We start from the raw sequence: 17,601 nt of genomic DNA, 5'->3' as shown, positions 1-17,601 counted from the left end.
ATTTGTTGCTGGGACCATCATTGCCAAGCTTCCACCTTCGTGGAACGATTTTGCTACTTCTCTGAAAAACAAGAGACATGAGTTTTCTATTTTGGATCTCATTAGCACTCCTGATTTTGAGGAGAAGGCGAGAGCAAAAGACACACGTGCTCGGGTCGGCGGCGGAGCTTCTAGTGCCCACATGGTACACGAGAAGAACTTCTAGCCCAACCAGCCCCAAAACAACAAGAACAAATCTCAGGGGAAAGACAAGTTTGATGCAAAGAACAAGCCGTCACATTCTACCAACTTCAAGAAGAATTCTCATAACGGGAAGGGATACAAACCTCAATTTTGGTAGCACCGCACAAAATTTATATGGCTGCATCCACCTGCTGTCAGCTAACCTCACGGTGCTCCAGGTATTCCTACATTCGTAACTAGGTACGATGACCACCGCAAGATGAAATTAGCTTATTCGTACGTTGACTTGCTGAATGCAGTGCGGAACGATCCTGTCATGTGTGGAGGAGCAAACAAGCAGTGCAGCCGAAGGTGGAAATCAACCAAGGACTTATGAAATTATATGTAATCTTCCTCAGGCAGGTCAGTATCCCCTTCGTCCAGATGATCGTGTTTTGTCATGCCGAGGTATTGATATGCGCTACTGTTTTGCAACACCGTTTAAGTATAGCTACTATTTTCCTATCTTTTTAGATTCAGGACAGTGAATATGATATCAAGGGAACTGCACAATATGGACCCATGTTGAGTCATCTCTATTGCCTCATGTGTTTGCTGCAAATGTGTCAGCATCAATTGCAAGATGAGGCAGCTAGCTAGCTGTGCAGTTGCCAACATGCTCAAAGTTCTCGCAACATTGAGAAGAAACAAGCATGCCCACGAAATTAATGCATGCGCAGGGAGGCCCTTTGCTGAGAGAAGCATCGACCGATTTTCTTTATTTCCACACCTTCTCACAGTTTTGTATATTGGTTATAGTATGGTGAATCATTGAGATGCATAGACATGCTGAACTTTTGTTCTTCTGAATGTTAGTTCAATGTGAGTGTCTACATCCAGTACCGCATCCTCTAATTTGGTGGATGCACACAGAGAAAATAAATCTCCTTAATTTACTCCATAACCACCCTATTAAATAGGACTAGTAACAAACCGGGCGCATGTAGTGGCCGGCGGGCACATGCATCCTGCATGCATGGCCAGTCATGCAGCAACGCAAAAGAAGAGAGCGGTTCTTGGGAAAAAGTGAGTAGTTAGTGCAGCGGGCCTTAGAAACACAAACAGCTCGCTCTCCCGCTTCCGTCTCCCCACCCAATTCCCCCCGCTCCCCAATCTTCCTCACTCGTCCAAAAAAACCGCTCACCTTCTTCCTCACTCGTACAAAAAACGCCTGCTCCTCTTCTTCCACTCCTACAGAAATCCCCAGCCCTCCTTCTTCCCCACTCGCACTGCCACTAGGCTCGTCTCTGGCTACTCTGCTCAAACCCGTGAGCTCGGTGCAATGCCCACAAGGAAAATGGAGTCGGCTGGCCCCAGCGCCAAGAAGATGAGGCTCCCGCCAGCGGCGACGCCGGTTGTAGATCCCGCACCCGGTAGCGCGGGGAGAAGCGGCGAGCCCCCCCCCCCCACCTGGATCTGAGGAACCGGTAGAATCTCCAGTGGACCGCATCAGCGATCTCTCGGACGTCATCCTTGAGGAAATCATCTCGCTTCTCCCCACCAAGGATTGCTGCCGCACACAAGTCCTCTCAACTCGGTGGCGCCCTCTATGCCGCACCGCGCCCCTCAATCTCGACTGTCGTCAGATATCTGTCCTTCCTAAATTTGATCTCATCAGAGCCATTGTCTCTTCTCACCAGCAGGGCCCCGTTCAATGCCTCTGCATCCCGAGAAGCTACCTGCTATCCATTCCCGGCAAGGTGGACGCTTGGCTGACATCCCCTGAATTCAGAAAACTCCAGCAGTTTGAGTTCTACCATTACCACTAAAGTTTCATACCACGAACATACCAAGAATTCGTGCCCACACCACCGTTGTCCATATCGCTGATTTCCTCCTCTCTCCACACCGCCACCTTCGCCCGGTGCCATCTACCATACGATCTGGTACAAATGCTTCGACTCCCACTGCTAAAAAAACTTTCTCTTGTGGTGGTTTATCTGTCGGAGGCCTCACTGCACAGTATCATCCACTCCAGTTGCTCTGCCCTAGAGCGCTTGTTGATTGTTTTGGGAATAGAAATCGGTATGAGTTGTCTCCAAATAAAGTTGCCTCACCTTAAAAGCATTGGAATTTGTTTTGAAGGACAGCAGCTCATCATCGAAGATGCCCCTTCACTTGAAAGGTTGCTCCTTGATAATTGTTATACACCTTCAGAAATAACTGTCGTCTCTGTGCCCAAACTGGAGACCTTGGGTGTAATTCGTGACCCGTTTAATAATCACAAGGAGTTGGTGTTTGGCTCCTCACCTTTTCAGGTACCGTATATTATCATCTACACATTTGTAATCATATGCTGCATTTTTCATTTGTGCGCATAAGTTTTATATCATCTTGGGGTACACTTTGGGTACTAATATTATGTTATATGCTCAATGAAGAGTTCGTCCATTGATAGCCTATCAATGCTGCTAGATTCTGTCAAGATCATATATATCAGAATGTATAGTTTTGATCTGGACATAATTATTGGCTTGCTACGATGCTTTCGATCTCTGGAGAATTTATACATAGAGGTGATGATTTCATGCACATTGAAAGCCCGTATATATTGTACTAGAATTAACTGTTTAGCTGTCGTTCTTTCAACATACTATTTTTCCAGACCTTAACTGTTTTCAATCTTCATGTCTACTTACACAGAACCACATGGAGAAAAACATATAACCAATCGTTGGCATAATAAGCACAAGGATTTTCTCAGTTCTCATGACATTCGTTTGAGGACAATAACGATGGGACAATATGCATCCAACCAGGCAAATAGAAGCTTTGTCACATTCTTCCTGTTGAATGCGAGGTTACTATTGTCCATGAGGCTTAATTTTTACAGCAAGAGATTTCTCACGAACGAACATGTTGAACAGCAAAAAAAAGAAGTTTCAGGTGGACAAATGGGCTTCTAAACATGCTCGGCTTCTATTTACAACAAGTTGTAGACATCCTGAAATATATTTTTTTGCACAAGATGTTGATTTTATGGATCAGACCGATCCATTTGTTTGTGACTGCAAAAAAGAGTGGTTGGGTTAGATGTTACTTTCATGTTCTATCTGGGTTTTGTCTAAAAATTTGATGAACAATTAATCCTTGGGCTTTTTGTACCATTTGTATGCTTGACTTGCATGTTGTTGCCCTCGTACTCCCTTCCAACTGCCACTACACTGCCGCATCTTCCATGGCTGTTGTTCGTTCCCGTCCGAGGCCTTGCCGTCATTCTCCGCCTTGGTTAGCTCGTTGTGCTCGCTGCCGTCTGGTGTTGTCAACATGGGCAACAACCAAGAGGAATTAGGAGATGACTGTACATGGAGAGGCTGACAGTAGGGACCCACCAGGGTCATTGCATTTTGCAAGCAGGTGCCTCGTTATTACAAGCCAAAACAATACTTCCTCCTAATTGTTTGACAACTAGGTTCCACGCCATTGTAAATGTAGTCAATAAACGAGAAAATTACACAACGAGCGGATAACACCAGGGACCCAGCAGCTCGCCCAGCCACGCCATTCTCAAGCAACCCTGCAACCAAATAACAAAGAGTCTCTTGTGTCCCCAACACACCCAATACAATGGTAAATTGTATAGATGCACTAGTTCGGCGAAGAGATGGTGATACAAGTGCAATATGGATGGTAGATATAGGTATTTGTAATCTGAAAATATAAAAACAGCAAAGGTAACAAGTGATAAAAGTGAGCATAAACGGTATTTCAATGCTAGGAAACAAGGCATAGGGTTCATACTTTCACTAGTGCAAGTTCTCTCAACAATAATAACATAATTGGATCACATAACTGTCCCTCAACATGCAACAAAGAGTCACTCCAAAGACACTAATGGCGGAGAACAAATGAAGAGATTATGGTAGGGTATGAAACCACCTCAAAGTTATCCTTTCTGTTCTATCCATTCAAGAGTCCGTAGTAAAATAACATGAAGCTATTCTTTCCGTTCAATCTATCATAGAGTTCATACTAGAATAACACCTTAAGACACAAATCAACCAAAACCCTAATGTCACCTAGATACTCCATTGTCACCTCAAGTATCTGTGTGCATGATTATACGATATGCATCACACAATCTCATATTCATCTATTCAACCAACACAAAGTACTTCAAAGAGTGCCCCAAAGTTTCTACTGGAAAGTCAAGACGAAAATGTGTGCCAACCCGTATGCATAGATTCCCAAGGTCACGGAACCCGCAAGTTGATCACCAAAACATACATCAAGTAGATCACGTGAATATCCCATTGTCACCACAGATAAGCACGGCAAGACATACATCAAGTGTTCTCAAATCCTTAAAGACTCAATTCGATAAGATAACTTCAAAGGGAAAACTCAATCCATTACAAGAGAGTAGAGGGGGAGAAACATCATAAGATCCAACTATAACAGCAAAGCTCGTGATACATCAAGATCGTATCACCTCAAGAACACGAGAGAGAGAGAGAGAGAGAGAGAGAGAGATCAGACACATAGCTACCGGTACATACCCTCAGCCCTGAGGGTGAACTGCTCCATCCTCATCATGGAGAGCGTTGGGATGATGAAGATGGCCACCGGTGATGGGTTCCCCCTCTGGGAGGGTTCCGGAAAGGGCTCCCGAGAGGTTTTTGGTGGCTACAGAGGCTTGCGGCGGCGGAACTCCCGATCTATCTTCTCCCCGATGTTTGGAGATATATAGGCGAAAGAAGTCAGTCAGGGGAGCCACGAGGGTGGGAGGCGCGCCCAGGGGAGGTGGGCACGCCTCCCTGCCTCGTGGCCACCTCGAAGCTTGCCTTACGTGCACTCCAAATCCCATAGGTTGCTTCCATTCCAAAAATAACTTTCCCGAAGGTTTCATTCCATTTGGACTCCGTTTGATATTCCTTTTCTTCGAAACACTGAAATAGGCAAGAAAACAACAATATGGGCTGGGCCTCCGGTTAATAGGTTAGTCCCAAAAATAATATAAAAGTGTATAATAAAGCCCGTAAACATCCAAAACAGATAATATAATAGCATGAATGCTTCATAAATTATAGATACGTTGGAGACGTATCAACTAGTAATGAGCAATGAGACGTCAAATCACAATGCCGCACCTTCCTAGATGGATGAAGCAACCATTATTTCACACTTCGGTTCGCCATCATCTCAAAGCACGTAGTATTGCTTCTGCCTCAAGAAGGACACGCGCATCGCCTTGGTACATCATGACACGTGGGACCGCATGACATGCCATGCTCCCCCGCCGATCGCTCGGTAAAATCACCTCATTTTTACTATACTTTTTGTGTATCGATTTACATGGCATGCACGTCGTTCTAGGTTGAGAATTTAACTGGCTATATATGTGATGAACAATACTCTAGCCTTTTAAAAAATGTATACTTTTGTACAGTAGTAGTATCGATGGATTGCGCCATGGAGCAAAACATGAAATTAAAAAAAAAGGTGGTACATATAGAGAGCGCTCGTCGCCAAATTATGCATATAGTACTATTAAAAAAGCTAGTACGTGCTTAAATGGGGTGCTTAATTCTAGTATTAAAGAAATACTAGTATGTACGTACTGAAGAGTTAAAGTAACGAGAAGAAACATAACATAGTTCTCCTGGGGGCTCAGCACAACACACCCCTCAAATTAAACTAAGCACACCTAAAATTAAACTATGCAATTAATTCGGTAGACACTGCATTAGAACCACCATGAGAAACGACAATGCCACCTTACTCAGAGTCCTCATCCACGTCCTCGACTTTGTCCTTGTCCCTCTTCCTCTTGGCCGATACTTCTTTGCTTGAACCGCACACTTAGCTCTTGCTGTTCATCCAACCCTTGTAGATATTGAAACAAAGGTAGCCATCCATTGCAGCATAGTGGATGTGGTCTATATCTAGTACATTCCACTGCCATGCATGATGATGAAACGTGTAATGAGGTTTCTCCAGTTTACCGTACGAAGGATGAACCATGGCTCCTGCCAGGGTCAGCATTGAAGGCTGACCACTGGAGGGCAGCAGCTGATTCTTCTGGAGGTCGAAGGGGTTGCCTACAACGAGGCCTATCCGACCCAGGACTCTTTTGTCGTTCGTAAAGTCTATAGTAACGAATTTGACTAGGTCACTCTTGAGGAAGTTCTTAAAATCCTGGCATTCAACGTCGGCATGGCATATGTGGTAGACTAGGCATAAGTCATGCACACAAACCTGGATCACGGCGGGCTTCTTCCTCTCTTCCTCCTTTAGATCCTTTTCTCGTCCCAGGACTGTGGTGTACTCAACATCTAGCCCAGCGACCCACTCATAATTTGAGTTTGGAACATGCGTCTGAAGCGAGCAAGGCATCCTTTCACCGTCGCAGAAGAACGGGTGTAGATAACGTCGAACTCGTCACCGGTGATAGTTCTAACCTTGTACTCACCACCGATCATGGAGATTTGGGACGCCATGGATTTGGGAGGAGGGTTAGGATTAGTGGAACTGCCGTAATGTGAAAGGATGGGACGACTAGGAGCGAACCACCGTAATATTAAAGGACGTGCGAGGACAAGTAGGAGCGAATTGCCAGCGTGCGAACGGCAGGGTAGTGGCTTTCCATTATCCCATGATACGGGCTTCCAAGAGCCCTTGGATCTAAGATCGAATGGTTGTATACCGTGATTCCAGACCTATGGGTGAATATCCTTTCATGGAGGGTTATTCTGCAAATTTTCAGCAACTTAGCATGGGACCATTCGATCTCAGATCCAAGGGCTGCCAGCAGCCCGTATCATGGTCGCGCCTACCACGACCGTCGCGTCGCTCGCACGGTCGCGCCCTTAGAGATTTAACACGGTGCGTTATGCTATATGATGTTGGCATGTCATATATAGTCATCACTTAGTCACTCATACTACAACAAGGTTAGCTATAAGGTTGGCTATAAGTGTATTTTTTTTACTTCTCTCTATCTCTTTCTTCATAGTATTTATTGCATTTGCCAAGGAGTGACCTCTTCCAATGAAATGGTGCTTAGATGAGGTGTTAAGGGCATTAAATGGCTTAGCAATCAAGTCCCCAATGCATAGGTGCTTAGTTTTGTTGCTAAGTTTGCTTCATTTAATTAGCTGTAGACTCAAAATTGTCTTTTCACCTAGGTACACACGCTTAGCACCATTTCTTCCTTGGGTCACCAAACTAGTCTCTCTCTTCTTAATTAACTTGCCACATCAAAATTTATGCCTATGTGGCATGCTTAGCACCTGTAGGAGCAAGTAAGTACAATAGTGGGCTATAAGCCCGCTTTACATGGCATTTTTGCATATGTGGAGGAAAGAGGCAAGGAAAAAGTGGAGAAGTGGGCTCTCATTCAAGAGCCAGCCTCTACATATATGGTGGAGCATTGGGACATGCACCTGTATGGAGGTGGTCAGGAATCAGGAGACTCACGCCGGCCGTAGCGCTGCAGTTAAAATGATAATGGCAAGTCAAATCACGGGGCCCCACCTGTCCAGTAGTAACTCGCTGTCAAATGACACAGCCCTACGTTTGCAGCAGCCTACTCCCTCATCTTCTGGTGTCTCTGTCGAACCGACTAGGCGGAACTGCCCCGCCTACCGCCCAGGAGAAGCCCCGCCTTCAACTTTTAAATACTATATGTTTAGAAACTACATCCGCTTAAGAATCCAATGATATACTTTTTGTGACATAGTAACTCATATTTAGTTAGTCAAATGGATGACCTAGAACTACGTGCGCGCCCTATAAACAGAGACACCTAAAAAAACAAGACGGAGAGGGTAGTTCAGTATGTATCTTTTTAGATCAATATAGTCAGGATTCACCAAGGAGCCAAACCAAGTGCTAGGCTGCTCCTGTCGTGTTGGCGTAGCAACTCAAGCAGGGTCAGCCCGCACACGAAATGGCGACACACTTAACAGGACCCCTTTGGCCGACATGTGGCTCATCCACCATCTTGTTCCACGTGCAATGCACCAAATTACAGGTCGGAGCAGTGGTTGGAATTGGAGGCACCCCGGTCGTAGCGCCGCAGTAGTAGAAAATGAGCGATGAGGAGTCAAATCACAAAGCCCCACCTTTCCCGCATTAAGCTGGACGGACAAAGCAACCATCATTTCACTCTAGGGCGCAAGAGCATAAAGAAAAGAGAAAACAATGATGCGTGCGGCAGCTACCTAGGGCACCCTAGGGTAGGGATCTCCACTAGATCCTTTTTTTGAAAGCGCCTCCACTACAAATCGGCTTCTCCCTCGTCCTCTTGAAGAAAACCGATGATGAGTGCGGCAGTAGGGTTTGTAGGAGTACTACGGCGTGTGGGGCCACGTCGTAGTAAATGGGAGAGGGATTGAGTTTGAGTCGACGCCTTAAATATGTGTCGGCCGCTTGGTTTTACGGGAACAAGGCAGCATTTTGGGTTCGGGGATGAGTGGAGATATAGTACGTACAAAAAATTGTGGACGTAGGTTCGACCAAAAGGCAATGATGCATGGGCCCTGCATTTTGATATACCCGGGGTCGTGTGAAATTTTCTACTCTACTCAAAACTAGTAAGGTACACATGCATTGAATGCATGAGATTTCGAAACCAAATTATGAATAAATACACACTATAGCATGTAAAGCTTTGAGTCATATATGCATGATGTAGATGTTCATTTAGTTCTTATAGTTCATCTCATTCAAAATCAATTAGTTTTATAAAAATGTTAAGATTCATGGGGTTGTGCATTGTACAGCATAAAGTAAAAAACAAATAATGGCAATTCATTTAGAAAAAAAAATTATGATACAGAAGATTCTAGAACAAATGAGAAGTGCTTGTGTTTTGAGGTTTGTGCATTATGCTTAAGTTCAACCATAGAGTCTTCTAAATTGTACATGTGGCAGATCTGGTGGGATGTTGATGATATCAAACGGTCAGTAGTGCTCGGATTTGCCATCTCTGCACTGTTAGATTAGCTTCATCCAGCGACCATCTTTCAAAGTTATTCACACACTATAGAGTTCTTGTGCCATAGTTGCATGTCTTGGAAAAAATCTACTAGTGGGTTGTACTAGCTATTTAGGAATAGAAGATGTATACATGGGAGTTGTAGGGAAAGAGATGATATGGAGTATCTCAATTCCTATGAGTAGGGGTTGGAAAAGAGATGTCATTTGGTTCACATCATAGGAACTTTTCTATTGAATCTAGAGATGACATGTATCTCAATTCCTATGAGGAGGGATTAGAAAAGAGATGTAATTTGGTTCATATCATAGGAACTTTTGTATTGAATATACGCTAATGTTTATTTTCCTTTGAAATTATGGGACTATATGAATCCATTCATATGAACCAAGTGGCTCTAAAGCTATAGAAAAGATATCATGTTTATTTCCTTTGAAATGTGGAGTATATGAATATATTCCTATGAACCAATTGGCTCTAAAGGAAAAAATCCTATAGAAATCATATCATATAGAGTTCCTATGATATTCCTCCACACCAAAGGATGGTTGAAATTGCTAAAGGTGATATGATGGTCTTTCTTTGTAGACTCCTCCCCCATCTTTATAGTTACCTCTCGAAGATGAATGAAATGATATATATAGGGTATTCTACATGTGCAATTTGGTACATGAAAACTCGGTAAAACTTTGCGAGGTTTAAATTTTCAATAAAGCTATATGCACTGCATTTTGGAACGGAGGGAGCATACAGCAGTTGCTAACACTCACGTGGAAGATTTGTGTGTAGGAGGAGTGGTTGTTCTCTTAAATGACATGGCAAATCTGACACTGTCAGATGCATATCTAACGGTTCTTACGACGTTCATCAGGAAAAGGCTTGTGGCGAACGTTTGTCGGATAATGATTTACGGACACATGCATTGCATTGATACGTGCCCCCCTCTCTCTCACGCACACGCACCCATACGAGTCACGACTCTCCCGAGTCCTCTTGCACCCACCATCTATCTGCAGGTAGACGTCACGCACATATGTGCTCTTCACACCCTACCCTCAGAACTTCTAAAAAACAAAAGACGTCACGCACATTTTATTTTAGCTCACACGTCACACACTTATACTATTACTCTTGTGGCGAACGTTCTTTGGGCGTAGTATATTGTACTCTCACAAAGAGAAGTGGTGCACGCTCGCACTAGTTCTCTCACACCCACTCGGGTACACGTAGGAGCGCATTTTTTTGAAGCCGGTACACCAAAATCACTCCACTATATATATAAGCAAGAGCCTTAGCGCTTGCTTTACTAGGGTTCCTCTCGTTCACTCTCTCATGCTCTCCAAATCTAAGCAAGACATAGGTGGCCACACACTCTCTCTCTCTCTCAGCTCATGGCTGGTCACAAATCCGGCCGGACAACCTCGACCGGCGCAGGGGTGTAGGTGCATCATTCACGCTGTCGTCAGCGGTGAGGGAGGAGACCAACGGCTGCCCGCGCGTCCCGATTGGGTGTCCAACCCCTTCTTCCTCCCTGCGGTATTGTGGCCAAGATGCGGCGTCCCTACATCTTCTTTGCCACATGCCGACGACCCTCAGGTATATATTCCTTCAAAACCTGCCTTGCTCTAGTACCCCAGCTCCCCACTTGGCTTCTTGTGGATCTTTTTCTACTTCCATCCACTGTTCCAAATCCATCTAGACTTTTACTATTATTAGAGGTAAAGCTAGTTCATACAGTCGACTCTAAGAGTTGGTTCAAACAGGGAAGAAAGTTGGAAAGCTGTAGCATGAATCTAGGACTTGGTTCTAAGAGGAAACGGGGGAAAGTAGTAGATACTGGCTACCCAACCGGTCTCTTTGTTGAAAAGACGAAGAAATCATGGTGGATGGCAAAGGGTGGGGGAAGTGGACCTATCTCTTGGTTGAAAAAGGAAAGAAAGTGATGGGTGTTGGGGGACAATGAAAATGAGAATGAGCATGTCTAGATTTCCTGTGCTCACATAGGAAAATGTCGCTGAGGAGATAAAAAATGGGACAGATGCAGACATGCTGCCTAAGTGTTTGCCGCTCTCCGCAACCACATCCGCCTCACCACTTTATGCCCCTGCTGTCCCTATGCCCATATCGCTATCGTTAATGTAAAATCACATGAAGCATTAAGCAATGCCACCAAATGTCACTATAAGTAATGGTCTAGTGTCGTTGATAAATTGAAGAAATGCCACCACCATTTTATGAAGTGCTTCCGTCTTGCTTTATTTCCCATGAATTGTGTTTTTGCAGTTACACTTAAATCTCACACCGCTAACATTGCTTCATCCCAGTGGAATTGCACAAATTTGATTGCACATTTACTGATCATGTGCTACTCCCATGACAGTAATACTAATGTTATTGTTCTGCATGTTAATCTAGTGGTAGTGTTGATGTGATGTGATGCTACTTACTTAAGGGCACTTTCATACTGTCAATCTAGTGCCAATTATAACACAATAGATGCTGCTGGTAACCATACGCCGTTGCAAATATCTATCACTGTTTAAATAACCATAATTCGTATTTGCGCAAATAGGGATGTCTGTCTCCATATCGTCTCAGGATGTCTGTCTCCGTATCATTTCTATCCGCGCAATCAAAAGCACACACCTCTGTTTTAGTAGAACTGGACAAAATGAGATGGCTATCCCTTGCTGCCATCATCTAACCACCCGTCTTCCAGGTATTCCTACATTGGTAGTTACTAGGTAGAATGATCAACGCAATCTAAAAGAAATTGATTTGTACGTTTTACTTCCTGATTGCAGTTGTCGGTGTCAAAACCGGCGGATCTCGGGTAGGGGGTCCCGAACTGTGCGTCTAAGGCTAATGGTAACAGGAGGCGGGGGACACAATGTTTACCCAGGTTCGGGCCCTCTCTATGGAGGTAATACCATACTTCTTGCTTGATTGATCTTGATGAATATGAGTAGTACAAGAGTTGATCTACCACGAGATCGTAATGGCTAAGCCCTAGAAGCTAGTCTATGAAGTTATCATCGTTGTCCTACGGACTAAACCCTCCGGTTTATATAGACACCGGAGGGGGCTAGGGTTACACAAAGTCGGTTACAGAGAAAGGAATCTACATATCTGAATCACCAAGCTTGCCTTCCACACAAAGGAGTGTCCCATCCGGACAGGGGACAAAGTCTTCTGTCTTGTATCTTCATAGTCCAACAGTCCAGCCAAAGTACATAGTCCGGTTGTCTAAGGACCCCTTAGTCCAGGACTCCCTTAGTAGCCACTGAAGCAGGCTTCAATGACGATGAGTCCATAGCGCAGATTGTCTTCGGCATTGCAAGGCGGGTTCCTTCTCCGAATACTCCAACATAGTCTTCCGAACATAGGAAGCGTGTTCGGCTCTGCAAAACAAGTATCACACGCAACCGTAGAGAGTATAATATTTCACGAGTCCAATTCGCTGATGATTTTTAGTACATGACACTACGTCATCTCCCGGCCATTATTCTGAACCGTTTTCCGGCCTACTACTTCACGTTTCACGAGGCGGTCTTATTGGCACATCTTGCCGAAGCAGAGATCGTGTCCCCTTATTACGGGATTCTCATCAACACGGGCGTGGGTAACCCAACCGTTCCGTTGGTATGATTCCTTGGGAATAGGCATATTTTAAGGCCACGTAGGGGACGTTTGATATCCGTCACCTCTATAAAGAGGCCAGGGCCTGTCTTTTTCTTCTACACTAGTCCCTTCCTCCCCCTCCCACCTCGAGTTCCAACACCCAAGGGTCAATCCGGTCGCTTCGAGCTTCCAGCCATGTCCGAACACAACCTTTATGGCCGGTGGATGGCCTCTTATGTCATAGAGAAGGACATCTCGAAGCTTAGGGAGGCAAGATACTTGACTGCGGAGATCTACCACAGGCTTCTTGCTCAAGGGCAGGTTATTCCTACTCCCAGATCCAATGAGAGGGTCATGTTTATCTCTCTCTTCCTTTGAGTCTTGGGTTTGCACTCCATCCCTTTGTTCGAGGGGTCATGTTTTATTACGGGCTGGATTTCCACGATCTAGCCCCGGACTCCTTTCTCCACATCTCGGCGTTCATCACCACATGCGAGGCCTTCCTCCGTATTTCCCCACACTTCGGCTTATGGCTTAAGACCTTTAATGTGAAACCGAAGATAATCGACGGGTGACAAGCAGAGTGCGGAGGTGCTTCAATAAGCAAGCTTATCAACTCCACTTGGACAAAGGGCTCCTTTGCAGAATCTTCTAACGTATGGCAACGGGAGTGGTTTTACATCACCGAACCCCGTGGTACAAAGCGGGTAGCCGCTCCTGCATTTCGGTCCGGACCTCCGCCACAGCTCGCATCGTGGATTAACAAGGGGCTGGACTGGGGATCTACAGATGAAGTGCGGACACTGCAAAGCCGCATCCGGAACCTTATTGAGAAGGGCACCGGTCTCATCGACGTAATCCAAGTAATGTTAGTCCGCCGGATCCTCCCCTGTCAGCGACGCCCTCTCTGTATGTGGGATTTTAATCCAGAAGGTCAACGGACTCTTCAGCACCTCTCCGGCATGATGCTTAGGGAGATGTGGAGGTTGTTCTTCGCTGCACGAAAATGGTGGCTGGATACTACAGAAAACATCGGTCTTGACTGCAACCATCCAGATACTCGGGTACTTACTCAACCCCCAAACACGATCTAATCAAATTATTCATGACAATGTACTGATAAAACTCTATCCGGCCAGGGCTGGCTAAAGAAGGCGGAAAGAATCATGTGTTCGGCTCCACTTCCCGAGGATACTGCTGATCCGTTAAACAAGGATGTTGGCTCTGGTGCCGTATCAAGAGCCGGCGGGGGAAGATAAGGAGGAGGACAAAAAGGCTCAAGGCGGCTCCCCTTTTGGAAGCACACCAGGCAATTTTTCCGGGGAGATTGGAACTTCCACTTCCAAAGGTGGAAGGGAAGAGCAAACTGACACCCCTTCTCCTCAAGGGAAGAAGCCGCCTCCGAGGACTTAGAAATAGAAGCTTCTAAGCGGGGGAAGGTATCCCAGTCAGGGGATGCCGCCGACACGCAATCACCCCATAAATATGGGCCCTCAGCCGCATCGTCAGTGAATCCGGGTATTTTAAACACGTCCCGTTCTTTACCGGCTATAAGGGTAATGTTTTAAACTCATGTTTGCAGTCCGGCCCGCAGCCCTCCTCAACAGTCCTCCTCTTCGGGGGATCTACTTCCAGATATGATGGAGAGTGAGACGCCTCCATAGATCTCCCCGCCTGCTAAGGCAGACGACGCCGAGGTATCGTCCCGGAGGATCTTTCCTGATATGCAAGTGGCGCAAGAGACAGTGAGGGCCGGGGCCAAAGGTAATACTTCGGCCGCCCAGGGTCTGGGGTGTGCGGCCCCTACAGGGAACAACAAAAGTCCCGGACTATTAGATGTCCAAGGGATGCCGGATACATTGATGGACATTTTGTAACATGCCTTTGTCTCATAGGAACATCGTACCTTAATGGGTACGGTGTTAGAAAGAGTTCGGTCCGCGAAAAGCGGATTGAATGAAGCCTTTTCTAGCCTACTAAGAGGCTTCGAGGTACGTAGTGTAATTTCAATTGTATTGTAAGTGCGAAATGCACCTGTGTATAGATAGTAGCCCCTGAGACTCTAATTAATATCCAAAGGAATGTGATCAGAGGATCAAAAATAGATGCTCAGGAAATGATATGGTTATTTGAAACACAGGTGGTTACATCCGTGGGGAGTTACCCAAGCTATCGAGGTAGCACATTTGAAGCAGAAAGTTGATATGGCGGATGATGATATCACACTTATGAACAAGCGGCTCGACGAGGTGCAAGGTATGTCTCTAGGGCACTCAGTACATGCTAGTATTGTGAGATGAGCGTGATACTGAAAAAAAATTATATGCATTACTGCAGATAGTGCCGCCGCAGTGGAGACCTTTCGGGCGGAACTTGCCCGTGCCAAGGAGCAAGCGAGGATGAGTAATGCGGCTGCCAAAAATACAGCCGCCGAATTGAAAGTATAACAGACCGCTCGGCTTCAGTGCGAGGAGAGGATATCCACCATGGCACTTGAGCTGGAGAATGCCACTAGCCGATGCAAAATTCTTGAGAAAGATAACAAAGCCAAAGGAGCCGGTCTGGACAAGGCTTTAGAAGAGGCGAAAGAAGCTCGGTCTGAGTCTAGAGCAGCTCGGGAAGAAATCCGACAAGGTGGGGAGATCATGGCTGGTAAGCCCTTTTTATTGCAAACTAAGTTTGGTGATCCTAAGTATGCGTCGCTGAATCAATAGTGGAGTTCTTTGGACTCCTTTATGGATCTTCCGAAGAGTGCTGCCGATGTGAATCAATTTTTCCACGCGCAAGAAGCACATGAGACGGAAAAGCTATTTTGGTCACAATGTGACATGCCAAAGCATCCACTGTTGAATGAACATATGGCCCAGTTGGACGAGCTCCACAGGATGTCCGGCACTACCATGAAGGACGTCATAGCCCGGCTGTGGCCGAACGAACCCATTCCGAATAGTTATTTCGGTTTGGTGCAGCAACTTGTTAATGCGGTGCCGCATATCGATGCTGTGAAGCGGTCAACATGCATATAAGTTGCACGGATGGCCCTTGCCCGTGTCAAGATATACTGGGCATAGATGACGGCTACTGATGTTGCAGCGCAGAGTCCACCCAAAGTCAAGGACCTTAACATGCCAGAACACTACTTTGAAGATGTCCTAGAGGGTGCCCGCTTGATAGAGGGTCAGTGCTCGAAGAATATTATGTTCGAGTAAAGTGTATCATAATTGTAACAACAATATTATGATATGTTTAAGGCTATGTTTTTATACTTCTCCCCGAAAAGTTTTGGTCGTCGGCTTCAGCCCCCTCGCGTATAACACGGGGGTGTTTGGAAAAGCACTTGATCACACTTGACCCAACGTCTTGGTCCGTTAAGGAGGTGTTAGTGCGGCAAACTAGGCAATCGAACTATAGAGCTTTAACACTTTCACTTAGCCATATGAGTTTGACAGTGGGGCTACTATATAGCCCCTGGTATGTCCGTGGTTATTCAAATACGGTGCGTATACATACGTGACCAGAAGGACGGTCCTTCGCTTAACACGGAGGGAATCGCGAAGATTCTGATGAGTCATCGAGTGGTTGACTAGCTCTCGCCGCATCATGACAGTCAGTTTTCGGCTTTCTCTACTGAGGTGCTCATCCGGGCTAGTCAGGACACAATCGCAGTAGTTCTCCCTTTACTTCCCTAGCCAATATAGCGGAACGTAAGGTAGTAAGCACAGGAGCCGGGCAACCCAACTATTGACCAAAGACATGATTCGGAGCTGATGCATATCAGGCCAAACTCACGATGCCGAACACTCCCTATAGGTGTTCGGACTTTACAATATACACCGGGCTGAATACAGCCCCTGGTGATAAACCCATTGTATCAAGGCACGCGTGGCAATCTGACGTGGGGAAAGAGCGTGGGTGGTGAGAGTATAAGTCTCAAAACACAATACTAGTCGGGCTGCTTATATAACATCCACTTTAGTACGGCGAGCCGTATGTTTACAGATAATGCCGGTATCTCCCTTGGACATTTTACATGCCACGAAAGTATAAAACAATAAGAGATAAAAAAAGGTTTACACATGGGTCTTAATCTGAAAAAGAAACCTTAATGCGGGGCCTTGCTGCACGTTTGCGCCTTTTTCTCCATTGCGAAGTGTCCTTGGAAGGGTATAGTATGATGGCCATCTGTAAAGAAAAAAGAAAAAAGAAAAAGGAAGACCAGGTGAAAGAATCTGGTGTGGCCGTAAGTAGAGCCGGTCCGTTGTAATGAACCGTTAAGGATAACTTCTAAGGTCTGAATAGGGTCGAGCCGAACTATGAAGCTTTTGTGTGCAAAGTGCCCCCGAAGCCGCCCAAGGAATTTCGAATGTATCTCTATATGGGACGGTCGATGGGGGCGTAGCTGCTAATCGAGATCAGGTTTATCTGAGCTGCCACACTAGGATGTGCGTCGTACACGTTTAGATGTGTCTGCGGTCTTAACGACCGATGAGCTATTCAGCTTGAATGGGTCGTTTTGTGCTTCGACTGCTAAAGCCGCAGTGTATTCCTCTGTGCAAAGCGAGCGCTCCATATTTCCACTGACCGTAATGACACCACGAGGTCCAGGCATTTTGAGTTTTAGATAGGCATAATGCGGGACTGCATTAAAACGGGCGAAGGCTGTTCTTCCGAGTAGTGTATGATAGCCGCTTCGAAACGGAGCAATGTCGAAGATTAATTTTTCGCTTTGGAAGTTGTCCGGAGAGCCGAATACAACGTCCAATGTTAGAGAGCCTGTGCAGCGGGCTTCTACGCTCAGTATAACTCCTTTAAAGGTA

The sequence above is a fragment of the Triticum dicoccoides genome, chromosome 7B, assembly GCF_002162155.2.
Source record: "Triticum dicoccoides isolate Atlit2015 ecotype Zavitan chromosome 7B, WEW_v2.0, whole genome shotgun sequence".
Lineage (NCBI taxonomy): Eukaryota > Viridiplantae > Streptophyta > Magnoliopsida > Poales > Poaceae > Triticum > Triticum dicoccoides.
Note: the sequence above shows the minus strand (reverse complement) of the source record.